Consider the following 24,681-nt stretch of genomic DNA (forward strand, 5'->3'; position numbering starts at 1 on the left):
GCTTCTGCGCTCTGGCCCACCCCTCTCCCGCGGGGTCCCGCTCTGCTGCGTTGGTTGTGAGGAGAAGCACTTGGGCAGACTGGCTGCTGGCTCGCGGACAGCCCGGTGAGGGAGGGAGCGCGCCAGGGTGTGGTTGGGTCCGGCCGGAGCAGCGGCTTCCCCGAGGGACTTGCGCTGTGGCGCCGAGGTGGGTGGCCCGGGCTGGGGGCCGGACGTCTGTGGTGGGTGACAGGGCATCCAGGGCTTCCGCTCACTACTCACTGGAGCACCGTTCCCGGGAGCGACTCCTGCGCCAGGCCCCGTGCAGGGAGGGCCCCCTGTTGGCTGGCCAGCAGGAGGCTGGGCTGCACGCGGCCCGGCAGGCAGGCAGGCAGGCAGGCAGGTAGGCAGGTGTGGTCCGGCCAAGGTCCCAAGGCGAAAAAGCACCGAGGGCACGCACCACAGGCCGGCAAGACGGTGTGGCTGTGGAGGGAATGGAATGGGCAGGCGGGCCGTTGGGGCTGGCGGGAAGGACAGGATGTTGGAAAGAGGGAGAGCTGCTGGTGGCGGAAGTGGAAGAAAGGCTGTGAGAGCGAGTCCGCTGTTCACCGGGCCGAAGTCGGAGGGCGGGCCAGGCGTGGACGGGCTTTCCACACGCGGCCGTTCTGCGTGTGGCGGTGGGGGCGGGGTGGAGCGTGGGAGTGGGAGTGGGAGGGAGGGACGAAGGCAGGCAGGCAGGCAGGCAGGCAGGCAGGCAGGCAGGCAGGAAAACCAGCAGCAGCAGCAGCAGCCGCAAGCAGGTGAGGAAAGATGGGCTGCGAAGGACTGAAGGTTTTTCTGGTGGGGGTGCAGGTAGGAGGGGGCTTAGGAGCTGGCCCCTGGGGAGGGCGTTTGTCCGGAAAGCCAGTCGCCGGAGGGTTCCTAGTGCGCCGTTTCTGCCAGGCCCGCGGCCGTGGCTGAGAAGGTCCCGCGTCTGAGAGGCGTGGATGTCCGGGCCGGAGTTTGGAGAGGCCGCAAGAGTGCAGGGCGCGAACGGACTGGAAGGCAGTAAAGCGCTGCCATAGGGCCGGGTGCGTTTGTCGGGCGGGCCAAAAGGCTGGCTTGTCAGGAGTGGGATTCGAACCCACGCCTCCAGGGGAGACTGCGACCTGAACGCAGCGCCTTAGACCGCTCGGCCATCCTGACGGCGGGCCTGGGCGTGCGCGTGGCCGCTGGGCTGGCTGGGACCCGACGCGACGCGAACCCCGGTGCCCTTGGCGGGGCGCGGTGCTCCGCGCCAGGCGCGCGGCCGTCTGGGTGAGCGACAGAACGGGCGCGCGGCGGCCGACGGGGAGCACGGCCAGACGACGCGCCTGGCTGCGCCGCGGTGGCGCCCTCGCCCACCCCTGGCCCCGGACGCAGCCGGGCCGCGTCGGGCCAGCCCCTGCCGCCGACCCCCACCCGCGCGTCTCCTCGCCGGCCATGGCCCGGCGCGCGCCCACCCCCTCCTCGCAGCCTTGCTTTCCGTCTCGGGCCCCCTCCACCCGGCGCGATCCCCGCGTCGGAGGCAGTAGGCAGCGCGCACTCGGAGTTTTCAGGGCCACGCGGGTCCGGGTCCCTGTCGGGGTCGGGGGCTGCTGCTTTGGAGGACGCGGTTGGTGTGGCGTTGGGTCGGGTCGGGTCGGGCACGAGCCGGGCGCCCGTGGTGGGCAGGGGGCCGGAGGGCAGGGGGAGGCGTCGGCAGGCAGCCCGAGAGCGGCCGGGCGCGGGGGCGGTGGCCGCCGTCCTCGTTAGTATAGTGGTGAGTATCCCCGCCTGTCACGCGGGAGACCGGGGTTCGATTCCCCGACGGGGAGGCAACACGCCCTCTTTTGGTGGCTGGCGCCGCTCTCTGTCCTGCCGCCTGGCTCCCAAGGGCCCTTCTTCTCCTCCCTCCGCCCTCCGCCCTCCAGCGAGGCGCAGGGCGCCAGCGCGTGCCCAGCCTGCCCACCCTCGCCCCCCTGCAGCCACCCAGCCCTTCCTCCTCGCCGGGCGCTCAGTCGCCAGGGCCGAGCGACGGCCTCCTCTGGACCCCACAAGCGCCCGATGACATTGCGGCCCGCCCCAAGTGGCTGTCTCAGGGGGCTCCTTGCGTCGCGACGCACAGCTGCGCAGCTATGCACAGCGGCATAGGTGCACAGCTGCCGGGACGGGTGGGAGGCGGATGAGTGCCGTCCCCCTGTCGGTGCGGGGAGTGGCCTGGCCCAGCGCCCGGTGGAGAAGGGCTTTGGCGAGCCGGGGGCTGGAAGACGCGTGCCCCGGGGGCGGGGGCGGGCCGCGGCGTGGAGCGGAGGGCCCTGGAGCAGCAAGGCAGCGAGAGCGCCCCCCTGAGGCGGTCGGGCCGGTGGCCGAGGGCAGCTTCGTAGGGCTGGCGCGGGTGGGGCGCCGGGGAGCCTTGGTGGCGCCTGTGACGTCACAGAGCTGCCGGCCGGCGGGGCGTCGGGGCAGGGCTGCTCCAAGCGGCGGCTGCGGCGGCGGCGGCGGCTGAGGAGGAGGAGGAGGAGGAGGAGGAGGACGAGGAGGAGGACGAGGAAGAGAAAGGGGAGTAGGAGGAGGAAGAGAAGGAGGAGGAGGAGGAGGAGGAGGAGGAGGAGGAGGAGAAGGCGGCGGCGACGAGAGTGCGCTCGGGCGAGCCCGGTGCCGGCGTCTCGGGGCGGCCCGGGCTGTGCAGCGTTGGTGGTATAGTGGTGAGCATAGCTGCCTTCCAAGCAGTTGACCCGGGTTCGATTCCCGGCCAACGCAGCGGGCTGACCTTTTACCGAGCTCCACGGGCGGCCGGCCGGCCGGGGGCCTGTGAGGGAGAGCTGGGAGCAGGGAGCTAGCTGGCCCCAGCGGCTTTTCTTGTGTGTGCGAGAAGCAGGCGCGCAGTGTTCTGAGGGCGCTGCAAGCAGGAAGGACGGTAGGACACGTGGATTGCCAGGGGCGGCGCGTGGCTGGACTTGGAAAGGCCGGGTCTTGGCGCCAAGGTGGCGCCGAGCGGGTGCTATGGGTCCAGCAGGAGCAGTGGTAGAGCCTGACGCTCCCTGGTGGTCTAGTGGTTAGGATTCGGCGCTCTCACCGCCGCGGCCCGGGTTCGATTCCCGGTCAGGGAAGCCTTTCTTCTGCCTCTCTACCTCCCACCGTCCACATCCCACTTTTAGGCCACGCTTGCTCCGCGGCCTCGGCGCCCCGACAAGAGCCGCCCGGTGCCCTGCACCTCCAGCCCAAGCCCTGCCAGGCAACCTCCACCCTCCCTCCCCGGCCAAACCTTTTGGCCGCACTGGCGCGCGCCCACTCGAGGCCTTCGACGTCCCGTGTCTTCCTTTTCGGACGCTTGCCTCAGCCCCAAACACGAGTGGCCGGGGCCGCGCCTCTCGCCGCCGTGGCCGTGGCCACGAGCAAACGCCCCCGCCTGTGTCTGGACTCTCCATCAGCACTGCTTTTCCCCCACGGCGACAGCGGCGGCAGCGCCGACGGCGACGGCGGTGTCACACGCGGTGCCTTCTAACAAAGCCGGATCCCCTGTGGAAAGGAGCACCGGTGGGCAGACGGGTGCTTCGCACCACCGCAGCAGGTTTCCTGAACGCCCTTGCCGGTGCCGTGGGGGTGGCTGACAGTGTGGGATGAAGGTGTTTGTGGCCGCGGTCGGTGGCCACCCCACGCGGGTTAGGGAACGGAGCAGAAGGACCCCATGGAGAGAGGGCGGCGGTGGGCCGCGTGCTGGGAGGTGCGAGGAAGGGCCTGGGGTGTCTGGGTGGAGCGCGGGCAGGAGCGGGAGGTGTTGGGCTGGCGGGGACCTGGCCCGGGAGAGCGGCTGGCCACTCAGGCAGGGGCTCAGCAGAAGCTTGGGGGTGGTGGCAGCACCTGGCCCGGCACGTGTGTACGGGTGGGTCAGATCAGGGGCCGGGGTGGGCCTGGAGTAGGAGTGCGTCTGAGGAGCACTGGCGGAAGTGAGACTTCCGGGCAGGACATGTGACAGTCGGGCCTGGGATACAAGGGGAAGGTGGCGGGGAGAGGGGTCCGAGCCGGCAGGCTGGGGGGAAGGGCGGGGTGTGTGAGTGGGCTGTGGGGCGAGGAAGACGGTGGGAGAGGACCCCTTCGCGGTGGGGTGGCGGGTGAGCGCGCCAGACTGGTGTGCTGTGCGGCAAGGTGGTCAGGCTAACCAGTGGGTTGGGACTGGGGGCGGTGGGTAGGAGGCAGGCAAGAGAAGAGCAGAAACGGAGCGCGCCTCAGGGGCTAGGCGGGGTCCGAATGGGGTGGGGGCATTCTACTGCCCCAGAGACATATACATCACCTCTCATCGGGAGAAACCATCCGGTCTCAGGTGTGTGTGGCGGCGGGGGTGGGGGGAGGAGGGGTTGAGGTTGAAAGAGGCCAAAGGAGAGGTCCCCTATGATCCAGCAATCCCACTCCTGGGTACGTACCCGGCAATGACGAAACAAGAGTGCAAAAAGGCACAAGCACCTCCACGTTCACAGCGGCACTATTTGCAGTAGCCAAGACACGGGAAAAAAACCCAAGTGCCCGTCAACGGGTGGCTAGTACAAGAAGAGGTGGTATATATGTACTATGGGATATTACTCAGCCATTAATAAAAAAGAATGAAATATTGCCATTTGCCGCAACAAGAATGCTCCCAGAGAATATTACACTTAGTGAAGTAGGTCCGACAGAGAAGCACAAAGATATGTGGAATCTAAAAAGTACTACCAATGAATCTATGTGCAAAACAGAAACAGACTCACAGACCTAGAAGACACAGTGATGGTTACCCGAGGTAAAAAGGAGGGGTGGAGGGATAAATTAGGAGCTCGATGAACAGATACACAGTACTTCATATAAAGGAGATAAGCAACAAGGATTTCCAGAATAACGCAGGGAGTGATAGTCAATATCCTGCAATAACCTGTAGTGGAAATCAATCTGAAACAATATTAGACATGGAAAACAGTATCCCCCTTGCTGTACACCTGAAACTAACTCAATATTGTTAATCAACTCTTCTTCTTAAACCACGAGTACTAGTACTTATAAGTAAGTAAGTAAGTAAATAAATAAAAACAACGACCAAAATAAACAGGAGAAACATGAGCCATCAGATGATCCAGCAATCCCCGTCGTGGGTACACATCCGCCAAAGAGAAAAACTGTTGTTTGAAGAGATCCACGCACCCCCGTGTTTGCAGCAGCACTGTGTGCCGCAGCCAAGACATAGAAAAAACCCATGTGCCCATCAACAGTTGGCTGACAGGAAGAGATGCGGTATATATGTACTGTGGAATATTACTCAGCCATTTCAGAAAACGAAATATTGCCATTTGCCACAATAAGGATGGTCCTAGAGAACATTACACTTAGCGAAGTAAGTCTGACAGAGAAGCACAAACATACGTGGAATCTAAAACATAATAGAAAAGAAGGTATGTGCAAAAGAGAAACAGACTCACAGACATAGGAAACACACTGATGGTTCCCCGAGGAGAACGGGAGGGGTGGAGGCATAAATTAGGAGCTGCGATGAACAGATACACCGTACTTCATATAAAAGACATAAGCAACAAGGATTTCCAGAATAACACCGGGAATGATATTCAATATCCTGTAGTAAACTGTAATGGAAAGCAATCTGAAACAATATTAGACATGGAAGACAGTATCCGCTTTGCTGTGCACCTGAAACTAACTCAATATCGTTAATCAACTTTTCTTCCAAAATTACAGCTACTAGTTCTTATAAGTAAATGAATAAGTAAATATTAAATGCATAAATAAAAACAACACACTAAATAAATAGGTGGAATACGAGCTCCCATATGATCCAGCCCTCCCCATCGTGGGTACACATCGGCAAAGGAGAGAAACTGTCATTTGCAGAGATCCATGCACCCCCACGTTCACAGCAGCACTACGGGCCACAGCCAAGACATGGACAAAACCCAAGTGCCCATCAACCGATGGCTGGCACAGGAAGACGTGGTACGTATGTACTGTGGAATATTACTCAGCCATACAAAAGAGTGAGATATTGCCATTTGCACCGATAAGGATGGACCTAGAGTATACTCCACTTAGCGACGTAAGTCAGGCAGAGAAGCACAAAGATATGTGGAATCTAAACCGTACTACAAACGGATGTATGTGCCAAAGAGCAACGGACTCACAGACATGGAAAACACACTGTTCGTTACCCAAGGGGAAAGTGTAGGGCAGGGAAGAATCCGGAGCTGCGATTAACAGAGGGGAAATACTATACATAAAGCACAGAAGCAACAAGGATTTGCCGTACAGCACAGGGAACTGTATTCATATGTCGTGATAACGTATAATGGAAAATAACCTGGAAAAGGACATATAACTGAATCACTTGGCTGTACACCTGAAAGTAACCCAGTATTGTAAATCAACCGTACTGCTACGAAAAGGAGACGAAGACGAAGGGGGAAAAAAGGAGGGCAACGGGACAGAGGCAAGGGCAGGATCCTTGACAACGTAGGATTTGGAAAGGATCGGGGGAAAAGTGGGGAGATAGGGGGTGGGATGGGGGTGTCTGTGGGAGTAGGGTGGAGGCTGAGGTGGTGGTGCCGGTGGTGCTGTCCCGAGGGCTGACGCTGTTGGTGGGAGCAGAGGTTCAGGGGAGGGGGTGGTGTTTGTCGTGCTGATGGTGGTGGTGGCAGTAGTGGTGGAGGAGCGGGCCGGTGTTGGAAACGTATTTCTGTCGAGGGTCAGAACATGAATCTAGAGTGCAGTCTGCGATGATAGTGTGGACTTCTTTTTGAACTCCTCGTGCAAGTGGACGCTTTGGGGACTCTCCAGGAAAATGGGATGTATCACTCCCAGAGGTGGCAACTTCCTTGCTCCTGGTTGTGCAAACATAGTATAACTTTCGCAGTGCGGGCAGAGTGAGGCAGAGAGCTTGGAAACGTGGCGAAAGGTGAAGAGGTTGGGCTGTGCGGGTGCCAGTGTGGGGTGTTCCTTACAGCGAGAAGCGTGACACAAGCGGGGTCGGGGTAAGGACGAGAGCAAGGACAAGGAAGGGGTCTGGGCGTAAGAGTGGCTGAGCCCGCAAGGTGTCAGGTCCTGGAGGCGTGGCTCCCGGGTGTGTGTGGGGTGGGGGCGTCTGCGTGGGAAGGACAGGGGCCGGAAGGTGCGGTGGTGAGCGAGCTGTTGCAGGACCGGTGCCTTGAGTGTGGCAGCGGGGAAGCCCAGCTCCGCTGTGGGGCTGCGGGAACCAAAAGGGGACGCTGCGGCTGCATGGGCCGGGAATCGAACCCGGGCCTCCCGCGTGGCAGGCGAGAATTCTACCACTGAACCACCCATGCACCGATGGCCGCCGGCGCCCGGCGCTGCCCCAGCGGCGCTCGCCGCCAACCGCCGGACCCTGGTCACTGCTCGCCCCGTGGGCATGTGCTCCATTTGAGCAGGAGGCCGACGGGCCACCTGAATGAGAGGCTCCGGGCACGCTGGCGACCCCAGGGCGCGAGGCGGTCGGAAGCACCGAGGGACGAGGGACGGAGGGACGCAGGCGTGCTCGGCCCGTCCCGCGCTTTCTCTGCCGTCCACGGCCGCCGCGAGACTGTCGGTGTCGCCAGAGGAAGCCAGGAGCCGAAGCGGCCTGGCCCGCGCCCGAATCCCAGTCAGGGCAGGCGAGGCGTGGCCGCTGCGGCTGAGCGCCGACGTTCCTCTCAGCAGCCGCCCGGCCCCGACGCACAGCCCCTCTGGCGGCTGGCTTTCTTGCTGGTGCGGGGCGTGCGAGGGCGGGCGGGGGCAGGGATCGGAGCTCGGGGCTGTGCAGGGACCGCGAGCGTGGGAGATGGACACCGGGCACCGCCGCCGCCGCCGCCGCCGCCGCCGCCGCCGTCGCCGAGCGGCGCTCAGGCCACAAGACCAAAGGTGTCTGAGCCTCGCTTCTGCGCTCTGGCCCACCCCTCTCCCGCGGGGTCCCGCTCTGCTGCGTTGGTTGTGAGGAGAAGCACTTGGGCAGACTGGCTGCTGGCTCGCGGACAGCCCGGTGAGGGAGGGAGCGCGCCAGGGTGTGGTTGGGTCCGGCCGGAGCAGCGGCTTCCCCGAGGGACTTGCGCTGTGGCGCCGAGGTGGGTGGCCCGGGCTGGGGGCCGGACGTCTGTGGTGGGTGACAGGGCATCCAGGGCTTCCGCTCACTACTCACTGGAGCACCGTTCCCGGGAGCGACTCCTGCGCCAGGCCCCGTGCAGGGAGGGCCCCCTGTTGGCTGGCCAGCAGGAGGCTGGGCTGCACGCGGCCCGGCAGGCAGGCAGGCAGGCAGGCAGGCAGGCAGGCAGGCAGGTAGGCAGGTGTGGTCCGGCCAAGGTCCCAAGGCGAAAAAGCACCGAGGGCACGCACCACAGGCCGGCAAGACGGTGTGGCTGTGGAGGGAATGGAATGGGCAGGCGGGCCGTTGGGGCTGGCGGGAAGGACAGGATGTTGGAAAGAGGGAGAGCTGCTGGTGGCGGAAGTGGAAGAAAGGCTGTGAGAGCGAGTCCGCTGTTCACCGGGCCGAAGTCGGAGGGCGGGCCAGGCGTGGACGGGCTTTCCACACGCGGCCGTTCTGCGTGTGGCGGTGGGGGCGGGGTGGAGCGTGGGAGTGGGAGTGGGAGGGAGGGACGAAGGCAGGCAGGCAGGCAGGCAGGCAGGCAGGCAGGCAGGAAAACCAGCAGCAGCAGCAGCAGCCGCAAGCAGGTGAGGAAAGATGGGCTGCGAAGGACTGAAGGTTTTTCTGGTGGGGGTGCAGGTAGGAGGGGGCTTAGGAGCTGGCCCCTGGGGAGGGCGTTTGTCCGGAAAGCCAGTCGCCGGAGGGTTCCTAGTGCGCCGTTTCTGCCAGGCCCGCGGCCGTGGCTGAGAAGGTCCCGCGTCTGAGAGGCGTGGATGTCCGGGCCGGAGTTTGGAGAGGCCGCAAGAGTGCAGGGCGCGAACGGACTGGAAGGCAGTAAAGCGCTGCCATAGGGCCGGGTGCGTTTGTCGGGCGGGCCAAAAGGCTGGCTTGTCAGGAGTGGGATTCGAACCCACGCCTCCAGGGGAGACTGCGACCTGAACGCAGCGCCTTAGACCGCTCGGCCATCCTGACGGCGGGCCTGGGCGTGCGCGTGGCCGCTGGGCTGGCTGGGACCCGACGCGACGCGAACCCCGGTGCCCTTGGCGGGGCGCGGTGCTCCGCGCCAGGCGCGCGGCCGTCTGGGTGAGCGACAGAACGGGCGCGCGGCGGCCGACGGGGAGCACGGCCAGACGACGCGCCTGGCTGCGCCGCGGTGGCGCCCTCGCCCACCCCTGGCCCCGGACGCAGCCGGGCCGCGTCGGGCCAGCCCCTGCCGCCGACCCCCACCCGCGCGTCTCCTCGCCGGCCATGGCCCGGCGCGCGCCCACCCCCTCCTCGCAGCCTTGCTTTCCGTCTCGGGCCCCCTCCACCCGGCGCGATCCCCGCGTCGGAGGCAGTAGGCAGCGCGCACTCGGAGTTTTCAGGGCCACGCGGGTCCGGGTCCCTGTCGGGGTCGGGGGCTGCTGCTTTGGAGGACGCGGTTGGTGTGGCGTTGGGTCGGGTCGGGTCGGGCACGAGCCGGGCGCCCGTGGTGGGCAGGGGGCCGGAGGGCAGGGGGAGGCGTCGGCAGGCAGCCCGAGAGCGGCCGGGCGCGGGGGCGGTGGCCGCCGTCCTCGTTAGTATAGTGGTGAGTATCCCCGCCTGTCACGCGGGAGACCGGGGTTCGATTCCCCGACGGGGAGGCAACACGCCCTCTTTTGGTGGCTGGCGCCGCTCTCTGTCCTGCCGCCTGGCTCCCAAGGGCCCTTCTTCTCCTCCCTCCGCCCTCCGCCCTCCAGCGAGGCGCAGGGCGCCAGCGCGTGCCCAGCCTGCCCACCCTCGCCCCCCTCCAGCCACCCAGCCCTTCCTCCTCGCCGGGCGCTCAGTCGCCAGGGCCGAGCGACGGCCTCCTCTGGACCCCACAAGCGCCCGATGACATTGCGGCCCGCCCCAAGTGGCTGTCTCAGGGGGCTCCTTGCGTCGCGACGCACAGCTGCGCAGCTATGCACAGCGGCATAGGTGCACAGCTGCCGGGACGGGTGGGAGGCGGATGAGTGCCGTCCCCCTGTCGGTGCGGGGAGTGGCCTGGCCCAGCGCCCGGTGGAGAAGGGCTTTGGCGAGCCGGGGGCTGGAAGACGCGTGCCCCGGGGGCGGGGGCGGGCCGCGGCGTGGAGCGGAGGGCCCTGGAGCAGCAAGGCAGCGAGAGCGCCCCCCTGAGGCGGTCGGGCCGGTGGCCGAGGGCAGCTTCGTAGGGCTGGCGCGGGTGGGGCGCCGGGGAGCCTTGGTGGCGCCTGTGACGTCACAGAGCTGCCGGCCGGCGGGGCGTCGGGGCAGGGCTGCTCCAAGCGGCGGCTGCGGCGGCGGCGGCGGCTGAGGAGGAGGAGGAGGAGGAGGACGAGGAGGAGGACGAGGAAGAGAAAGGGGAGTAGGAGGAGGAAGAGAAGGAGGAGGAGGAGGAGGAGGAGGAGGAGGAGGAGGAGGAGAAGGCGGCGGCGACGAGAGTGCGCTCGGGCGAGCCCGGTGCCGGCGTCTCGGGGCGGCCCGGGCTGTGCAGCGTTGGTGGTATAGTGGTGAGCATAGCTGCCTTCCAAGCAGTTGACCCGGGTTCGATTCCCGGCCAACGCAGCGGGCTGACCTTTTACCGAGCTCCACGGGCGGCCGGCCGGCCGGGGGCCTGTGAGGGAGAGCTGGGAGCAGGGAGCTAGCTGGCCCCAGCGGCTTTTCTTGTGTGTGCGAGAAGCAGGCGCGCAGTGTTCTGAGGGCGCTGCAAGCAGGAAGGACGGTAGGACACGTGGATTGCCAGGGGCGGCGCGTGGCTGGACTTGGAAAGGCCGGGTCTTGGCGCCAAGGTGGCGCCGAGCGGGTGCTATGGGTCCAGCAGGAGCAGTGGTAGAGCCTGACGCTCCCTGGTGGTCTAGTGGTTAGGATTCGGCGCTCTCACCGCCGCGGCCCGGGTTCGATTCCCGGTCAGGGAAGCCTTTCTTCTGCCTCTCTACCTCCCACCGTCCACATCCCACTTTTAGGCCACGCTTGCTCCGCGGCCTCGGCGCCCCGACAAGAGCCGCCCGGTGCCCTGCACCTCCAGCCCAAGCCCTGCCAGGCAACCTCCACCCTCCCTCCCCGGCCAAACCTTTTGGCCGCACTGGCGCGCGCCCACTCGAGGCCTTCGACGTCCCGTGTCTTCCTTTTCGGACGCTTGCCTCAGCCCCAAACACGAGTGGCCGGGGCCGCGCCTCTCGCCGCCGTGGCCGTGGCCACGAGCAAACGCCCCCGCCTGTGTCTGGACTCTCCATCAGCACTGCTTTTCCCCCACGGCGACAGCGGCGGCAGCGCCGACGGCGACGGCGGTGTCACACGCGGTGCCTTCTAACAAAGCCGGATCCCCTGTGGAAAGGAGCACCGGTGGGCAGACGGGTGCTTCGCACCACCGCAGCAGGTTTCCTGAACGCCCTTGCCGGTGCCGTGGGGGTGGCTGACAGTGTGGGATGAAGGTGTTTGTGGCCGTGGTCGGTGGCCACCCCACGCGGGTTAGGGAACGGAGCAGAAGGACCCCATGGAGAGAGGGCGGCGGTGGGCCGCGTGCTGGGAGGTGCGAGGAAGGGCCTGGGGTGTCTGGGTGGAGCGCGGGCAGGAGCGGGAGGTGTTGGGCTGGCGGGGACCTGGCCCGGGAGAGCGGCTGGCCACTCAGGCAGGGGCTCAGCAGAAGCTTGGGGGTGGTGGCAGCACCTGGCCCGGCACGTGTGTACGGGTGGGTCAGATCAGGGGCCGGGGTGGGCCTGGAGTAGGAGTGCGTCTGAGGAGCACTGGCGGAAGTGAGACTTCCGGGCAGGACATGTGACAGTCGGGCCTGGGATACAAGGGGAAGGTGGCGGGGAGAGGGGTCCGAGCCGGCAGGCTGGGGGGAAGGGCGGGGTGTGTGAGTGGGCTGTGGGGCGAGGAAGACGGTGGGAGAGGACCCCTTCGTGGTGGGGTGGCGGGTGAGCGCGCCAGACTGGTGTGCTGTGCGGCAAGGTGGTCAGGCTAACCAGTGGGTTGGGACTGGGGGCGGTGGGTAGGAGGCAGGCAAGAGAAGAGCAGAAACAGAGCGCGCCTCAGGGGCTAGGCGGGGTCCGAATGGGGTGGGGGCATTCTACTGCCCCAGAGACATATACATCACCTCTCATCGGGAGAAACCATCCGGTCTCAGGTGTGTGTGGCGGCGGGGGTGGGGGGAGGAGGGGTTGAGGTTGAAAGAGGCCAAAGGAGAGGTCCCCTATGATCCAGCAATCCCACTCCTGGGTACGTACCCGGCAATGACGAAACAAGAGTGCAAAAAGGCACAAGCACCTCCACGTTCACAGCGGCACTATTTGCAGTAGCCAAGACACGGGAAAAAACCCAAGTGCCCGTCAACGGGTGGCTAGTACAAGAAGAGGTGGTATATATGTACTATGGGATATTACTCAGCCATTAATAAAAAAGAATGAAATATTGCCATTTGCCGCAACAAGAATGCTCCCAGAGAATATTACACTTAGTGAAGTAGGTCCGACAGAGAAGCACAAAGATATGTGGAATCTAAAAAGTACTACCAATGAATCTATGTGCAAAACAGAAACAGACTCACAGACCTAGAAGACACAGTGATGGTTACCCGAGGTAAAAAGGAGGGGTGGAGGGATAAATTAGGAGCTCGATGAACAGATACACAGTACTTCATATAAAGGAGATAAGCAACAAGGATTTCCAGAATAACGCAGGGAGTGATAGTCAATATCCTGCAATAACCTGTAGTGGAAATCAATCTGAAACAATATTAGACATGGAAAACAGTATCCCCCTTGCTGTACACCTGAAACTAACTCAATATTGTTAATCAACTCTTCTTCTTAAACCACGAGTACTAGTACTTATAAGTAAGTAAGTAAGTAAATAAATAAAAACAACGACCAAAATAAACAGGAGAAACATGAGCCATCAGATGATCCAGCAATCCCCGTCGTGGGTACACATCCGCCAAAGAGAAAAACTGTTGTTTGAAGAGATCCACGCACCCCCGTGTTTGCAGCAGCACTGTGTGCCGCAGCCAAGACATAGAAAAAACCCATGTGCCCGTCAACAGTTGGCTGACAGGAAAAGATGCGGTATATATGTACTGTGGAATATTACTCAGCCATTTCAGAAAACGAAATATTGCCATTTGCCACAATAAGGATGGTCCTAGAGAACATTACACTTAGCGAAGTAAGTCTGACAGAGAAGCACAAACATACGTGGAATCTAAAACATAATAGAAAAGAAGGTATGTGCAAAAGAGAAACAGACTCACAGACATAGGAAACACACTGATGGTTCCCCGAGGAGAACGGGAGGGGTGGAGGCATAAATTAGGAGCTGCGATGAACAGATACACCGTACTTCATATAAAAGACATAAGCAACAAGGATTTCCAGAATAACACCGGGAATGATATTCAATATCCTGTAGTAAACTGTAATGGAAAGCAATCTGAAACAATATTAGACATGGAAGACAGTATCCGCTTTGCTGTGCACCTGAAACTAACTCAATATCGTTAATCAACTTTTCTTCCAAAATTACAGCTACTAGTTCTTATAAGTAAATGAATAAGTAAATATTAAATGCATAAATAAAAACAACACACTAAATAAATAGGTGGAATACGAGCTCCCATATGATCCAGCCCTCCCCATCGTGGGTACACATCGGCAAAGGAGAGAAACTGTCATTTGCAGAGATCCATGCACCCCCACGTTCACAGCAGCACTACGGGCCACAGCCAAGACATGGACAAAACCCAAGTGCCCATCAACCGATGGCTGGCACAGGAAGACGTGGTACGTATGTACTGTGGAATATTACTCAGCCATACAAAAGAGTGAGATATTGCCATTTGCACCGATAAGGATGGACCTAGAGTATACTCCACTTAGCGACGTAAGTCAGGCAGAGAAGCACAAAGATATGTGGAATCTAAACCGTACTACAAACGGATGTATGTGCCAAAGAGCAACGGACTCACAGACATGGAAAACACACTGTTCGTTACCCAAGGGGAAAGTGTAGGGCAGGGAAGAATCCGGAGCTGCGATTAACAGAGGGGAAATACTATACATAAAGCACAGAAGCAACAAGGATTTGCCGTACAGCACAGGGAACTGTATTCATATGTCGTGATAACGTATAATGGAAAATAACCTGGAAAAGGACATATAACTGAATCACTTGGCTGTACACCTGAAAGTAACCCAGTATTGTAAATCAACCGTACTGCTACGAAAAGGAGACGAAGACGAAGGGGGAAAAAAGGAGGGCAATGGGACAGAGGCAAGGGCAGGATCCTTGACAACGTAGGATTTGGAAAGGATCGGGGGAAAAGTGGGGAGATAGGGGGTGGGATGGGGGTGTCTGTGGGAGTAGGGTGGAGGCTGAGGTGGTGGTGCCGGTGGTGCTGTCCCGAGGGCTGACGCTGTTGGTGGGAGCAGAGGTTCAGGGGAGGGGGTGGTGTTTGTCGTGCTGATGGTGGTGGTGGCAGTAGTGGTGGAGGAGCGGGCCGGTGTTGGAAACGTATTTCTGTCGAGGGTCAGAACATGAATCTAGAGTGCAGTCTGCGATGATAGTGTGGACTTCTTTTTGAACTCCTCGTGCAAGTGGACGCTTTGGGGACTCTCCAGGAAAATGGGATGTATCACTCCCAGAGGTGGCAACTTCCTTGCTCCTGGTTGTGCAAACATAGTATAACTTTCGCAGTGCGGGCAGAGTGAGGCAGAGAGCTTGGAAACGTGGCGAAAGGTGAAGAGGTTGGGCTGTGCGGGTGCCAGTGTGGGGTGTTCCTTACAGCGAGAAGCGTGACACAAGCGGGGTCGGGGTAAGGACGAGAGCAAGGACAAGGAAGGGGTCTGGGCGTAAGAGTGGCTGAGCCCGCAAGGTGTCAGGTCCTGGAGGCGTGGCTCCCGGGTGTGTGTGGGGTGGGGGCGTCTGCGTGGGAAGGACAGGGGCCGGAAGGTGCGGTGGTGAGCGAGCTGTTGCAGGACCGGTGCCTTGAGTGTGGCAGCGGGGAAGCCCAGCTCCGCTGTGGGGCTGCGGGAACCAAAAGGGGACGCTGCGGCTGCATGGGCCGGGAATCGAACCCGGGCCTCCCGCGTGGCAGGCGAGAATTCTACCACTGAACCACCCATGCACCGATGGCCGCCGGCGCCCGGCGCTGCCCCAGCGGCGCTCGCCGCCAACCGCCGGACCCTGGTCACTGCTCGCCCCGTGGGCATGTGCTCCATTTGAGCAGGAGGCCGACGGGCCACCTGAATGAGAGGCTCCGGGCACGCTGGCGACCCCAGGGCGCGAGGCGGTCGGAAGCACCGAGGGACGAGGGACGGAGGGACGCAGGCGTGCTCGGCCCGTCCCGCGCTTTCTCTGCCGTCCACGGCCGCCGCGAGACTGTCGGTGTCGCCAGAGGAAGCCAGGAGCCGAAGCGGCCTGGCCCGCGCCCGAATCCCAGTCAGGGCAGGCGAGGCGTGGCCGCTGCGGCTGAGCGCCGACGTTCCTCTCAGCAGCCGCCCGGCCCCGACGCACAGCCCCTCTGGCGGCTGGCTTTCTTGCTGGTGCGGGGCGTGCGAGGGCGGGCGGGGGCAGGGATCGGAGCTCGGGGCTGTGCAGGGACCGCGAGCGTGGGAGATGGACACCGGGCACCGCCGCCGCCGCCGCCGCCGCCGCCGCCGCCGTCGCCGAGCGGCGCTCAGGCCACAAGACCAAAGGTGTCTGAGCCTCGCTTCTGCGCTCTGGCCCACCCCTCTCCCGCGGGGTCCCGCTCTGCTGCGTTGGTTGTGAGGAGAAGCACTTGGGCAGACTGGCTGCTGGCTCGCGGACAGCCCGGTGAGGGAGGGAGCGCGCCAGGGTGTGGTTGGGTCCGGCCGGAGCAGCGGCTTCCCCGAGGGACTTGCGCTGTGGCGCCGAGGTGGGTGGCCCGGGCTGGGGGCCGGACGTCTGTGGTGGGTGACAGGGCATCCAGGGCTTCCGCTCACTACTCACTGGAGCACCGTTCCCGGGAGCGACTCCTGCGCCAGGCCCCGTGCAGGGAGGGCCCCCTGTTGGCTGGCCAGCAGGAGGCTGGGCTGCACGCGGCCCGGCAGGCAGGCAGGCAGGCAGGCAGGCAGGCAGGCAGGCAGGTAGGCAGGTGTGGTCCGGCCAAGGTCCCAAGGCGAAAAAGCACCGAGGGCACGCACCACAGGCCGGCAAGACGGTGTGGCTGTGGAGGGAATGGAATGGGCAGGCGGGCCGTTGGGGCTGGCGGGAAGGACAGGATGTTGGAAAGAGGGAGAGCTGCTGGTGGCGGAAGTGGAAGAAAGGCTGTGAGAGCGAGTCCGCTGTTCACCGGGCCGAAGTCGGAGGGCGGGCCAGGCGTGGACGGGCTTTCCACACGCGGCCGTTCTGCGTGTGGCGGTGGGGGCGGGGTGGAGCGTGGGAGTGGGAGTGGGAGGGAGGGACGAAGGCAGGCAGGCAGGCAGGCAGGCAGGCAGGCAGGCAGGAAAACCAGCAGCAGCAGCAGCAGCCGCAAGCAGGTGAGGAAAGATGGGCTGCGAAGGACTGAAGGTTTTTCTGGTGGGGGTGCAGGTAGGAGGGGGCTTAGGAGCTGGCCCCTGGGGAGGGCGTTTGTCCGGAAAGCCAGTCGCCGGAGGGTTCCTAGTGCGCCGTTTCTGCCAGGCCCGCGGCCGTGGCTGAGAAGGTCCCGCGTCTGAGAGGCGTGGATGTCCGGGCCGGAGTTTGGAGAGGCCGCAAGAGTGCAGGGCGCGAACGGACTGGAAGGCAGTAAAGCGCTGCCATAGGGCCGGGTGCGTTTGTCGGGCGGGCCAAAAGGCTGGCTTGTCAGGAGTGGGATTCGAACCCACGCCTCCAGGGGAGACTGCGACCTGAACGCAGCGCCTTAGACCGCTCGGCCATCCTGACGGCGGGCCTGGGCGTGCGCGTGGCCGCTGGGCTGGCTGGGACCCGACGCGACGCGAACCCCGGTGCCCTTGGCGGGGCGCGGTGCTCCGCGCCAGGCGCGCGGCCGTCTGGGTGAGCGACAGAACGGGCGCGCGGCGGCCGACGGGGAGCACGGCCAGACGACGCGCCTGGCTGCGCCGCGGTGGCGCCCTCGCCCACCCCTGGCCCCGGACGCAGCCGGGCCGCGTCGGGCCAGCCCCTGCCGCCGACCCCCACCCGCGCGTCTCCTCGCCGGCCATGGCCCGGCGCGCGCCCACCCCCTCCTCGCAGCCTTGCTTTCCGTCTCGGGCCCCCTCCACCCGGCGCGATCCCCGCGTCGGAGGCAGTAGGCAGCGCGCACTCGGAGTTTTCAGGGCCACGCGGGTCCGGGTCCCTGTCGGGGTCGGGGGCTGCTGCTTTGGAGGACGCGGTTGGTGTGGCGTTGGGTCGGGTCGGGTCGGGCACGAGCCGGGCGCCCGTGGTGGGCAGGGGGCCGGAGGGCAGGGGGAGGCGTCGGCAGGCAGCCCGAGAGCGGCCGGGCGCGGGGGCGGTGGCCGCCGTCCTCGTTAGTATAGTGGTGAGTATCCCCGCCTGTCACGCGGGAGACCGGGGTTCGATTCCCCGACGGGGAGGCAACACGCCCTCTTTTGGTGGCTGGCGCCGCTCTCTGTCCTGCCGCCTGGCTCCCAAGGGCCCTTCTTCTCCTCCCTCCGCCCTCCGCCCTCCAGCGAGGCGCAGGGCGCCAGCGCGTGCCCAGCCTGCCCACCCTCGCCCCCCTCCAGCCACCCAGCCCTTCCTCCTCGCCGGGCGCTCAGTCGCCAGGGCCGAGCGACGGCCTCCTCTGGACCCCACAAGCGCCCGATGACATTGCGGCCCGCCCCAAGTGGCTGTCTCAGGGGGCTCCTTGCGTCGCGACGCACAGCTGCGCAGCTATGCACAGCGGCATAGGTGCACAGCTGCCGGGACGGGTGGGAGGCGGATGAGTGCCGTCCCCCTGTCGGTGCGGGGAGTGGCCTGGCCCAGCGCCCGGTGGAGAAGGGCTTTGGCGAGCCGGGGGCTGGAAGACGCGTGCCCCGGGGGCGGGGGCGGGCCGCGGCGTGGAGCGGAGGGCCCTGGAGCAGCAAGGCAGCGAGAGCGCCCCCCTGAGGCGGTCGGGCCGGTGGCCGAGGGCAGCTTCGTAGGGCTGGCGCGGGTGGGGCGCCGGGGAGCCTTGGTGGCGCCTGTGACGTCACAGAGCTGCCGGCCGGCGGGGCGTCGGGGCAGGGCTGCTCCAAGCGGCGGCTGCGGCGGCGGCGGCGGCTGAGGAGGAGGAGGAGGAGGAGGACGAGGAGGAGGACGAGGAAGAGAAAGGGGAGTAGGAGGAGGAAGAGAAGGAGGAGGAGGAGGAGGAGGAGGAGGAGGAGGAGGAGAAGGCGGCGGCGACGAGAGTGCGCTCGGGCGAGCCCGGTGCCGGCGTCTCGGGGCGGCCCGGGCTGTGCAGCGTTGGTGGTATAGTGGTGAGCATAGCTGCCTTCCAAGCAGTTGACCCGGGTTCGATTCCCGGCCAACGCAGCGGGCTGACCTTTTACCGAGCTCCACGGGCGGCCGGCCGGCCGGGGGCCTGTGAGGGAGAGCTGGGAGCAGGGAGCTAGCTGGCCCCAGCGGCTTTTCTTGTGTGTGCGAGAAGCAGGCGCGCAGTGTTCTGAGGGCGCTGCAAGCAGGAAGGACGGTAGGACACGTGGATTGCCAGGGGCGGCGCGTGGCTGGACTTGGAAAGGCCGGGTCTTGGCGCCAAGGTGGCGCCGAGCGGGTGCTATGGGTCCAGCAGGAGCAGTGGTAGAGCCTGACGCTCCCTGGTGGTCTAGTGGTTAGGATTCGGCGCTCTCACCGCCGCGGCCCGGGTTCGATTCCCGGTCAGGGAAGCCTTTCTTCTGCCTCTCTACCTCCCACCGTCCACATCCCACTTTTAGGCCACGCTTGCTCCGCGGCCTCGGCGCCCCGACAAGAGCCGCCCGGTGCCCTGCACCTCCAGCCCAAGCCCTGCCAGGCAACCTCCACCCTCCCTCCCCGGCCAAACCTTTTGGCCGCACTGGCGCGCGCCCACTCGAGGCCTTCGACGTCCCGTGTCTTCCTTTTCGGACGCTTGCCTCAGCCCCAAACACGAGTGGCCGGGGCCGCGCCTCTCGCCGCCGTGGCCGTGGCCACGAGCAAACGCCCCCGCCTGTGTCTGGACTCTCCATCAGCACTGCTTTTCCCCCACGGCGACAGCGGCGGCAGCGCCGACGGCGACGGCGGTGTCACACGCGGTGCCTTCTAACAAAGCCGGATCCCCTGTGGAAAGGAGCACCGGTGGGCAGACGGGTGCTTCGCACCACCGCAGCAGGTTTCCTGAACGCCCTTGCCGGTGCCGTGGGGGTGGCTGACAGTGTGGGATGAAGGTGTTTGTGGCCGCGGTCGGTGGCCACCCCACGCGGGTTAGGGAACGGAGCAGAAGGACCCCATGGAGAGAGGGCGGCGGTGGGCCGCGTGCTGGGAGGTGCGAGGAAGGGCCTGGGGTGTCTGGGTGGAGCGCGGGCAGGAGCGGGAGGTGTTGGGCTGGCGGGGACCTGGCCCGGGAGAGCGGCTGGCCACTCAGGCAGGGGCTCAGCAGAAGCTTGGGGGTGGTGGCAGCACCTGGCCCGGCACGTGTGTACGGGTGGGTCAGATCAGGGGCCGGGGTGGGCCTGGAGTAGGAGTGCGTCTGAGGAGCACTGGCGGAAGTGAGACTTCCGGGCAGGACATGTGACAGTCGGGCCTGGGATACAAGGGGAAGGTGGCGGGGAGAGGGGTCCGAGCCGGCAGGCTGGGGGGAAGGGCGGGGTGTGTGAGTGGGCTGTGGGGCGAGGAAGACGGTGGGAGAGGACCCCTTCGCGGTGGGGTGGCGGGTGAGCGCGCCAGACTGGTGTGCTGTGCGGCAAGGTGGTCAGGCTAACCAGTGGGTTGGGACTGGGGGCGGTGGGTAGGAGGCAGGCAAGAGAAGAGCAGAAACGGAGCGCGCCTCAGGGGCTAGGCGGGGTCCGAATGGGGTGGGGGCATTCTACTGCCCCAGAGACATATACATCACCTCTCATCGGGAGAAACCATCCGGTCTCAGGTGTGTGTGGCGGCGGGGGTGGGGGGAGGAGGGGTTGAGGTTGAAAGAGGCCAAAGGAGAGGTCCCCTATGATCCAGCAATCCCACTCCTGGGTACGTACCCGGCAATGACGAAACAAGAGTGCAAAAAGGCACAAGCACCTCCACGTTCACAGCGGCACTATTTGCAGTAGCCAAGACACGGGAAAAAACCCAAGTGCCCGTCAACGGGTGGCTAGTACAAGAAGAGGTGGTATATATGTACTATGGGATATTACTCAGCCATTAATAAAAAAGAATGAAATATTGCCATTTGCCGCAACAAGAATGCTCCCAGAGAATATTACACTTAGTGAAGTAGGTCCGACAGAGAAGCACAAAGATATGTGGAATCTAAAAAGTACTACCAATGAATCTATGTGCAAAACAGAAACAGACTCACAGACCTAGAAGACACAGTGATGGTTACCCGAGGTAAAAAGGAGGGGTGGAGGGATAAATTAGGAGCTCGATGAACAGATACACAGTACTTCATATAAAGGAGATAAGCAACAAGGATTTCCAGAATAACGCAGGGAGTGATAGTCAATATCCTGCAATAACCTGTAGTGGAAATCAATCTGAAACAATATTAGACATGGAAAACAGTATCCCCCTTGCTGTACACCTGAAACTAACTCAATATTGTTAATCAACTCTTCTTCTTAAACCACGAGTACTAGTACTTATAAGTAAGTAAGTAAGTAAATAAATAAAAACAACGACCAAAATAAACAGGAGAAACATGAGCCATCAGATGATCCAGCAATCCCCGTCGTGGGTACACATCCGCCAAAGAGAAAAACTGTTGTTTGAAGAGATCCACGCACCCCCGTGTTTGCAGCAGCACTGTGTGCCGCAGCCAAGACATAGAAAAAACCCATGTGCCCGTCAACAGTTGGCTGACAGGAAAAGATGCGGTATATATGTACTGTGGAATATTACTCAGCCATTTCAGAAAACGAAATATTGCCATTTGCCACAATAAGGATGGTCCTAGAGAACATTACACTTAGCGAAGTAAGTCTGACAGAGAAGCACAAACATACGTGGAATCTAAAACATAATAGAAAAGAAGGTATGTGCAAAAGAGAAACAGACTCACAGACATAGGAAACACACTGATGGTTCCCCGAGGAGAACGGGAGGGGTGGAGGCATAAATTAGGAGCTGCGATGAACAGATACACCGTACTTCATATAAAAGACATAAGCAACAAGGATTTCCAGAATAACACCGGGAATGATATTCAATATCCTGTAGTAAACTGTAATGGAAAGCAATCTGAAACAATATTAGACATGGAAGACAGTATCCGCTTTGCTGTGCACCTGAAACTAACTCAATATCGTTAATCAACTTTTCTTCCAAAATTACAGCTACTAGTTCTTATAAGTAAATGAATAAGTAAATATTAAATGCATAAATAAAAACAACACACTAAATAAATAGGTGGAATACGAGCTCCCATATGATCCAGCCCTCCCCATCGTGGGTACACATCGGCAAAGGAGAGAAACTGTCATTTGCAGAGATCCATGCACCCCCACGTTCACAGCAGCACTACGGGCCACAGCCAAGACATGGACAAAACCCAAGTGCCCATCAACCGATGGCTGGCACAGGAAGACGTGGTACGTATGTACTGTGGAATATTACTCAGCCATACAAAAGAGTGAGATATTGCCATTTGCACCGATAAGGATGGACCTAGAGTATACTCCACTTAGCGACGTAAGTCAGGCAGAGAAGCACAAAGATATGTGGAATCTAAACCGTACTACAAACGGATGTATGTGCCAAAGAGCAACGGACTCACAGACATGGAAAACACACTGTTCGTTACCCAAGGGGAAAGTGTAGGGCAGGGAAGAATCCGGAGCTGCGATTAACAGAGGGGAAATACTATACATAAAGCACAGAAGCAACAAGGATTTGCCGTACAGCACAGGGAACTGTATTCATATGTCGTGATAACGTATAATGGAAAATAACCTGGAAAAGGACATATAACTGAATCACTTGGCTGTACACCTGAAAGTAACCCAGTATTGTAAATCAACCGTACTGCTACGAAAAGGAGACGAAGACGAAGGGGGAAAAAAGGAGGGCAACGGGACAGAGGCAAGGGCAGGATCCTTGACAACGTAGGATTTGGAAAGGATCGGGGGAAAAGTGGGGAGATAGGGGGTGGGATGGGGGTGTCTGTGGGAGTAGGGTGGAGGCTGAGGTGGTGGTGCCGGTGGTGCTGTCCCGAGGGCTGACGCTGTTGGTGGGAGCAGAGGTTCAGGGGAGGGGGTGGTGTTTGTCGTGCTGATGGTGGTGGTGGCAGTAGTGGTGGAGGAGCGGGCCGGTGTTGGAAACGTATTTCTGTCGAGGGTCAGAACATGAATCTAGAGTGCAGTCTGCGATGATAGTGTGGACTTCTTTTTGAACTCCTCGTGCAAGTGGACGCTTTGGGGACTCTCCAGGAAAATGGGATGTATCACTCCCAGAGGTGGCAACTTCCTTGCTCCTGGTTGTGCAAACATAGTATAACTTTCGCAGTGCGGGCAGAGTGAGGCAGAGAGCTTGGAAACGTGGCGAAAGGTGAAGAGGTTGGGCTGTGCGGGTGCCAGTGTGGGGTGTTCCTTACAGCGAGAAGCGTGACACAAGCGGGGTCGGGGTAAGGACGAGAGCAAGGACAAGGAAGGGGTCTGGGCGTAAGAGTGGCTGAGCCCGCAAGGTGTCAGGTCCTGGAGGCGTGGCTCCCGGGTGTGTGTGGGGTGGGGGCGTCTGCGTGGGAAGGACAGGGGCCGGAAGGTGCGGTGGTGAGCGAGCTGTTGCAGGACCGGTGCCTTGAGTGTGGCAGCGGGGAAGCCCAGCTCCGCTGTGGGGCTGCGGGAACCAAAAGGGGACGCTGCGGCTGCATGGGCCGGGAATCGAACCCGGGCCTCCCGCGTGGCAGGCGAGAATTCTACCACTGAACCACCCATGCACCGATGGCCGCCGGCGCCCGGCGCTGCCCCAGCGGCGCTCGCCGCCAACCGCCGGACCCTGGTCACTGCTCGCCCCGTGGGCATGTGCTCCATTTGAGCAGGAGGCCGACGGGCCACCTGAATGAGAGGCTCCGGGCACGCTGGCGACCCCAGGGCGCGAGGCGGTCGGAAGCACCGAGGGACGAGGGACGGAGGGACGCAGGCGTGCTCGGCCCGTCCCGCGCTTTCTCTGCCGTCCACGGCCGCCGCGAGACTGTCGGTGTCGCCAGAGGAAGCCAGGAGCCGAAGCGGCCTGGCCCGCGCCCGAATCCCAGTCAGGGCAGGCGAGGCGTGGCCGCTGCGGCTGAGCGCCGACGTTCCTCTCAGCAGCCGCCCGGCCCCGACGCACAGCCCCTCTGGCGGCTGGCTTTCTTGCTGGTGCGGGGCGTGCGAGGGCGGGCGGGGGCAGGGATCGGAGCTCGGGGCTGTGCAGGGACCGCGAGCGTGGGAGATGGACACCGGGCACCGCCGCCGCCGCCGCCGCCGCCGCCGCCGCCGTCGCCGAGCGGCGCTCAGGCCACAAGACCAAAGGTGTCTGAGCCTCGCTTCTGCGCTCTGGCCCACCCCTCTCCCGCGGGGTCCCGCTCTGCTGCGTTGGTTGTGAGGAGAAGCACTTGGGCAGACTGGCTGCTGGCTCGCGGACAGCCCGGTGAGGGAGGGAGCGCGCCAGGGTGTGGTTGGGTCCGGCCGGAGCAGCGGCTTCCCCGAGGGACTTGCGCTGTGGCGCCGAGGTGGGTGGCCCGGGCTGGGGGCCGGACGTCTGTGGTGGGTGACAGGGCATCCAGGGCTTCCGCTCACTACTCACTGGAGCACCGTTCCCGGGAGCGACTCCTGCGCCAGGCCCCGTGCAGGGAGGGCCCCCTGTTGGCTGGCCAGCAGGAGGCTGGGCTGCACGCGGCCCGGCAGGCAGGCAGGCAGGCAGGCAGGCAGGCAGGCAGGTAGGCAGGTGTGGTCCGGCCAAGGTCCCAAGGCGAAAAAGCACCGAGGGCACGCACCACAGGCCGGCAAGACGGTGTGGCTGTGGAGGGAATGGAATGGGCAGGCGGGCCGTTGGGGCTGGCGGGAAGGACAGGATGTTGGAAAGAGGGAGAGCTGCTGGTGGCGGAAGTGGAAGAAAGGCTGTGAGAGCGAGTCCGCTGTTCACCGGGCCGAAGTCGGAGGGCGGGCCAGGCGTGGACGGGCTTTCCACACGCGGCCGTTCTGCGTGTGGCGGTGGGGGCGGGGTGGAGCGTGGGAGTGGGAGTGGGAGGGAGGGACGAAGGCAGGCAGGCAGGCAGGCAGGCAGGCAGGCAGGCAGGAAAACCAGCAGCAGCAGCAGCAGCCGCAAGCAGGTGAGGAAAGATGGGCTGCGAAGGACTGAAGGTTTTTCTGGTGGGGGTGCAGGTAGGAGGGGGCTTAGGAGCTGGCCCCTGGGGAGGGCGTTTGTCCGGAAAGCCAGTCGCCGGAGGGTTCCTAGTGCGCCGTTTCTGCCAGGCCCGCGGCCGTGGCTGAGAAGGTCCCGCGTCTGAGAGGCGTGGATGTCCGGGCCGGAGTTTGGAGAGGCCGCAAGAGTGCAGGGCGCGAACGGACTGGAAG

The 24,681-nt window shown here is 62.8% G+C and overlaps 15 non-coding genes across 15 annotated transcripts; 9 read left to right on the plus strand and 6 right to left on the minus strand.

Moving 5' to 3' along the window:
* Nucleotides 1–1,081: 1,081 nt before the first annotated feature.
* On the minus strand, nucleotides 1,082–1,164 carry TRNAL-CAG (transfer RNA leucine (anticodon CAG)). Its single transcript has one exon. It is a non-coding gene; the product is annotated as a tRNA-Leu (tRNA).
* A 578-nt stretch (nucleotides 1,165–1,742) lies between these two features.
* On the plus strand, nucleotides 1,743–1,814 carry TRNAD-GUC (transfer RNA aspartic acid (anticodon GUC)). The gene has a single exon. It is a non-coding gene; the product is annotated as a tRNA-Asp (tRNA).
* An 853-nt stretch (nucleotides 1,815–2,667) lies between these two features.
* TRNAG-UCC (transfer RNA glycine (anticodon UCC)) lies at nucleotides 2,668–2,739 on the plus strand. The gene has a single exon. It is a non-coding gene; the product is annotated as a tRNA-Gly (tRNA).
* Nucleotides 2,740–3,017: 278 nt separating this feature from the next.
* TRNAE-CUC (transfer RNA glutamic acid (anticodon CUC)) lies at nucleotides 3,018–3,089 on the plus strand. The gene has a single exon. It is a non-coding gene; the product is annotated as a tRNA-Glu (tRNA).
* Nucleotides 3,090–7,224: 4,135 nt separating this feature from the next.
* TRNAG-GCC (transfer RNA glycine (anticodon GCC)) lies at nucleotides 7,225–7,295 on the minus strand. Its single transcript has one exon. It is a non-coding gene; the product is annotated as a tRNA-Gly (tRNA).
* Nucleotides 7,296–8,972: 1,677 nt separating this feature from the next.
* Nucleotides 8,973–9,055, minus strand: TRNAL-CAG (transfer RNA leucine (anticodon CAG)). The gene has a single exon. It is a non-coding gene; the product is annotated as a tRNA-Leu (tRNA).
* A 578-nt stretch (nucleotides 9,056–9,633) lies between these two features.
* On the plus strand, nucleotides 9,634–9,705 carry TRNAD-GUC (transfer RNA aspartic acid (anticodon GUC)). The gene has a single exon. It is a non-coding gene; the product is annotated as a tRNA-Asp (tRNA).
* Nucleotides 9,706–10,555: 850 nt separating this feature from the next.
* On the plus strand, nucleotides 10,556–10,627 carry TRNAG-UCC (transfer RNA glycine (anticodon UCC)). The gene has a single exon. It is a non-coding gene; the product is annotated as a tRNA-Gly (tRNA).
* Nucleotides 10,628–10,905: 278 nt separating this feature from the next.
* Nucleotides 10,906–10,977, plus strand: TRNAE-CUC (transfer RNA glutamic acid (anticodon CUC)). Its single transcript has one exon. It is a non-coding gene; the product is annotated as a tRNA-Glu (tRNA).
* A 4,134-nt stretch (nucleotides 10,978–15,111) lies between these two features.
* On the minus strand, nucleotides 15,112–15,182 carry TRNAG-GCC (transfer RNA glycine (anticodon GCC)). Its single transcript has one exon. It is a non-coding gene; the product is annotated as a tRNA-Gly (tRNA).
* Nucleotides 15,183–16,859: 1,677 nt separating this feature from the next.
* TRNAL-CAG (transfer RNA leucine (anticodon CAG)) lies at nucleotides 16,860–16,942 on the minus strand. Its single transcript has one exon. It is a non-coding gene; the product is annotated as a tRNA-Leu (tRNA).
* A 578-nt stretch (nucleotides 16,943–17,520) lies between these two features.
* TRNAD-GUC (transfer RNA aspartic acid (anticodon GUC)) lies at nucleotides 17,521–17,592 on the plus strand. The gene has a single exon. It is a non-coding gene; the product is annotated as a tRNA-Asp (tRNA).
* An 847-nt stretch (nucleotides 17,593–18,439) lies between these two features.
* On the plus strand, nucleotides 18,440–18,511 carry TRNAG-UCC (transfer RNA glycine (anticodon UCC)). Its single transcript has one exon. It is a non-coding gene; the product is annotated as a tRNA-Gly (tRNA).
* Nucleotides 18,512–18,789: 278 nt separating this feature from the next.
* Nucleotides 18,790–18,861, plus strand: TRNAE-CUC (transfer RNA glutamic acid (anticodon CUC)). The gene has a single exon. It is a non-coding gene; the product is annotated as a tRNA-Glu (tRNA).
* A 4,134-nt stretch (nucleotides 18,862–22,995) lies between these two features.
* Nucleotides 22,996–23,066, minus strand: TRNAG-GCC (transfer RNA glycine (anticodon GCC)). The gene has a single exon. It is a non-coding gene; the product is annotated as a tRNA-Gly (tRNA).
* Nucleotides 23,067–24,681: the final 1,615 nt, after the last annotated feature.

The sequence above is a fragment of the Eubalaena glacialis genome, unplaced genomic scaffold, assembly GCF_028564815.1.
Source record: "Eubalaena glacialis isolate mEubGla1 unplaced genomic scaffold, mEubGla1.1.hap2.+ XY scaffold_456, whole genome shotgun sequence".
NCBI classification, from domain to species: Eukaryota; Metazoa; Chordata; class Mammalia; order Artiodactyla; family Balaenidae; genus Eubalaena; species Eubalaena glacialis.